Source organism: Sinocyclocheilus grahami, unplaced genomic scaffold (assembly GCF_001515645.1).
Source record: "Sinocyclocheilus grahami isolate Dianchi unplaced genomic scaffold, SAMN03320097.WGS_v1.1 scaffold86.1, whole genome shotgun sequence".
Lineage (NCBI taxonomy): Eukaryota > Metazoa > Chordata > Actinopteri > Cypriniformes > Cyprinidae > Sinocyclocheilus > Sinocyclocheilus grahami.
Genome location: NW_015505265.1, coordinates 2,065,003 through 2,069,607, shown reverse-complemented (window position 1 = coordinate 2,069,607; position 4,605 = coordinate 2,065,003).

The window sequence follows — 4,605 nt, the reverse complement described above, 5'->3', positions numbered from 1 at the left end:
GGTAGGACCATAAAGGCACTTTACCATTGGCAATTAAAGGGGCAGGGGCTCGAACACATGGAATTAGTGCAAAAATGCCCAAAATTAATGAATTACAATAAATTATGATGAGAAATCTTATCCCATCTTAAACTTATCATACACTACGTAGTGCTAAATTTACAAGCTAAAGACAAAGTAATTCAATTAAATATTAATACAATTCGATAATGGTTTATTAAAGTGTTTTTAAAATCAGTTTGTACCTAAAAATAGAGTATAGTTCTTAATTATACATTAGAAATGTTCACAAGACAGCTGAATGTCTTCTCTTGTGTGGACGTTATCAATGTGGCTGATATCAGACAAACAATGGACACAAACGGACACCAAAACACTTTTTCCTGGCATGTCAAAGTTTCAAAGTCCTGCAGGAGCCGAAGCATCCGCCATTTAGATAAAAATGACTGTGTATGGATAGATCTGTATTGTAGACCTACACGTGGCCTAAAATCCCCTTATATTTGTTGTTGAGAAATATTCTTACTTCACACACTTGCTGACAACTAAAAAAAAAAAAAAAACTAGCACCAGAACTAGTATTAAAATAGCATCTCCTTGAATATTCTTTTCTTTACACCAACAGTGACACCAAGTATTTACAATTAGAAATACATACATTGCATGCATAACTTTTCAAACAGTCAAAATAGACAGAATTTTTGCAATTACTACGAACATTTAGATCATATGAAATTTGTGTATCAAATGATAATTTTAAGGAAAAGAGAAGAGAAGAAAGGGTATATCATCACAATTTGTTTATCTTTTTGATATAGAAAAATTAATGAAATAAAAGAAATGTTTAGATTGCCTAAATCAATAATTGTTTTTGATCGCTAAACTACAGTTTCCTTCTTCTTGCGTTTGTTGGCAAACCTCCTTTCAAGAAGACATTCCCTCATGAGTACATGGTTAGTCCTATCCACTAAAACACAGATACACAAAAATAGACTGTAAATAAATGAACTATAAATTAACAAAAATAACAAAGAAAATGGAGCAGAAATCTTTTAAACACTATGTGGTTGGAAATATGGAAAAATTAATACAAAGTTCTGTCATGAAACTCTAGATGGCGCAGAGCAGCTGATTGGTTTATTTTCACATCAGCAGCCAATGAGCTTGCTGCTCAACATTTAAATACTCAGCTAGTGCTTGCTGTAGCAGTTGCAGCACGCTTCAGAAACCCTTCCCCTGCTCCACCTGTATAGATCTGCTACTGGGCAATTTCATGTATGTTGTATGTACAGCAGCAGTATTTCCTATATGATAACAGCAGGATGTCTGTGGATGGATTGGCAGTACCAAGTCTCAGTATGGAAAGAAAAAAAATGCTTGCATCAAAACAATGCCCTACCGTATTGCAACGCATCAAAGCACTCAACAGAGCACAGTCAAGAATAACTTAAAGAGGTTTCCAACGTTTACTAAACAGTGGACTAGCATTAACTCTTGCTGCTGATGTAAATGGCAATGCTTCCTATTTTAAGTGTCAGTTGATGGCCTTTCATTTTTTAACCAGAAATGTGCACGCTGCTTTTCTGCTGTTCATTGAAGTTTTCCATATCTTTTTCCCGTGTCACTAAAAATTTGTCCATTTTAAATCGTTGTTACCAAAGGGGAGACACATGAAGAAAAAATAAATGATCGGTTGTGGGACTATATTCTGTCATAAATCGCATACCATTAATTTCTGAACCATCCATTACTGGAAATGAAATTATTGGCTGATAAGTTTACACATGCGTTTGGTTGGTGAACTAGATCTCGTTCAGGACACGTGCTGTCTATGGAAGTTTGGCCTGGACCGGTTCCAGAATTAAATCACTGAGGGTGCTCTCACATATTTTTTTGTCCCATCCATTGCATTGATTATCACTGTGTAAATCACTGCTATTTCAAGAGTGAATCCAGCATAAATCGGTATGTCCAAAAAACTAAAGTTTCAGACAAATTCTGAATGGATTATAGCCTAGAAAGTACCCAAAGCATTCTCCCTTTTTATCACTAAAAAGTGTCACTTAGTTCATCGCAATCTCACAAAGTTACGTTATAATCAATGAAGCACTCTAAACTACGCACTGAATCTCTTATTTACATTGTGTCTGCACTTAGTTTGTTATGAGATGATTTCATGAGCGCGAAAAACTGCACTTAATAAAACTGAATTCAGAATTCGTTTTAGTATGCGAATTCTGACATACTAAAATGATTCTGATTGGCCATTGTGTTCAGAAATCAACAGATACTGTATGTCTGTGATTGGCTTGCTTAACGCTACAAAAACACGTTGAATAGATTGCCAGATCTTCAATTGCTTTTGATTTCCTTTGAGGGTATTTAGCACCCTCTAGTATCCCTGTAGAACTGGGCCTGGGTTTGGCTAACCAATTGCAGTGGGGCTGACATCGGGGATTCCATGTCTAATGGTATGGGGGGGCAACCAACCTCCCCCGTGGCCCCCCAATGTTGCCCATGATCAGATATATTCCACCAAGACCAAACACATTAACACTTCCATGTAAATTAGCATGCTCCCAGAGAGTTGTCATGACAGAAAAATGTTTACATCAGGATTACCTCACTCTCATCAAGAGTTATCTTCCAGTTTTCACAGAGTCTCTGGAATATCCCTGGTAAAGAGAATAAAGGCTGTTAATATGTAATAAATCCAAAACATAATACCTGGAGTACGCAGCTCAGAAGCATGAAAGGATGGAAATAACATTTTGTAAAACAAAAAATTTATTTTATTTTATTTTTTCTGAAAATCAAATTGCATTGCAAATGGATTACATTACAGCGGAAGTTAAAAGCAGATCGTAAGTGTATTTATTTCTTGTCTAATTAGTGTTAAGTGCAGTTGTTTTGTTTACTGTGTTGAGATGTGCTGAAGTTGCGTTTGGTCTTGTACTGTATCGCATACCTTGTCAGTGTCATGTGCTTACTTAGCCCTTTGTTGTGATAAACAGTAAAGTGTGTTCAGCTGAATTCAATTTCCGTTTTGTCAAACGGGTATAAATAAGGTTAGTACACCACGGCAGCGGTCGCAGCAGCCCTAGTGTGAAGACCGAAGAGTGTAAAGACCATCGACTCTACTGTGCGACTCCCCCATGCAGGAACACAGACCAGGGTCATAATTATCACTTTTGACTCAACCTCTTTTTTACACCTTTCTTCACTTCTGTTTTTGTTTTTATGACCAACTCTTACTATGCGTTTCCATATCCCTACTATTACTACCACTCGCAAACCACACATCCCACACTATAGGCAGCGCAATCCTAACAACCTGCGCACTTTGCCTATGTCTGCTAATACACTACCTTCTTTTTATATTGGTCTCTGGAATTGTCAGTCTGCTGTAAACAAAGCAGATTTTATTACATCTATTACTAGTCATTCAAGACTAAACCTCATGGCCCTGACAGAGACGTGGATCAAACCAGAGGACACTGCTACTCCTGCAGCACTCTCCAATAATTTCTAATTTTCCCAAACTCACCGTCTAACAGGAAGAGGTGGAGGTACTGGTCTGATTATCTCTAATGAATTAGATGTGCTGCTCTCAACCTTTCCTGAGGATGGTACTCCCCTAGTTATGCTTGGAGACTTCAACATCCACCTAGATAAACCTCAGGCTGCAGAATTCCATGCTCTGCTTGCCTCTTTCGATCACAAGAGTGTTAACTACGGCTACTCACAAATCAAGCAACCAACTGGACCATATTTACACACGACACTGCTCTACTGATCATGTACTGGTTACTCCACTGCACACCTTGCATCACTTCCTCCTCACTCTTAACCTCTACATGGTTCCTGGCACAACACATACCCCTCCACATGTCAGCAAATCAAAAAATACTACTGACATTAATGTGTATCAGGCACTCCTCTCTTCCTTCTCTACTAATGTCTTCACTGCTAAAAGAACATACTATCATAACAGAATTAACTATTCGTCTAACTCTTGCATGCTCTTTAAAACATTTTCCTCCCTCCTTTGTCCTCCTCCGCCCCCTCCTTCATCAACTCTAACAGCTGATGACTTTGCCACGTTCTTCATGAATAAAATTAAAACCATCAGTGCACGATTTTCCACACCACAATCTGTCAAGCACATCTTACCAGCAAATATACACTTGTTCACATCCTTCTCTTCACTCTCCGAGGCAGAAGTCTCCAAACTCATCCTTTCTAATCAACCTACTACTTGTCCACTTGATCCTATTCCATCTCATCTCCTTCAAGCCATTTCTCCTGCAGTTGTACCTGCATTCACTCTCACTCACATTATTAACACATCCCTTCACACTGGTGTTTCCCCTCAGCATTTAGACAGGCTCGTATAACCCCACTACTTAAGAAACCCACCCTTAACCCATCTCTTTTAGATAACTACAGACCGGTTTCCCTTCTTCCTTTCATTGCAAAAAACTAAGCTGTGTTCCACCAAGTCTCAGCCTTTCTCACACAGAACAACCTCCTCGACAGCAACCAGTCTGGTTTCAGAAGTGGACATTCAACCGAGACTGCCTTGCTCTCAGTTGTTGAAGCCCT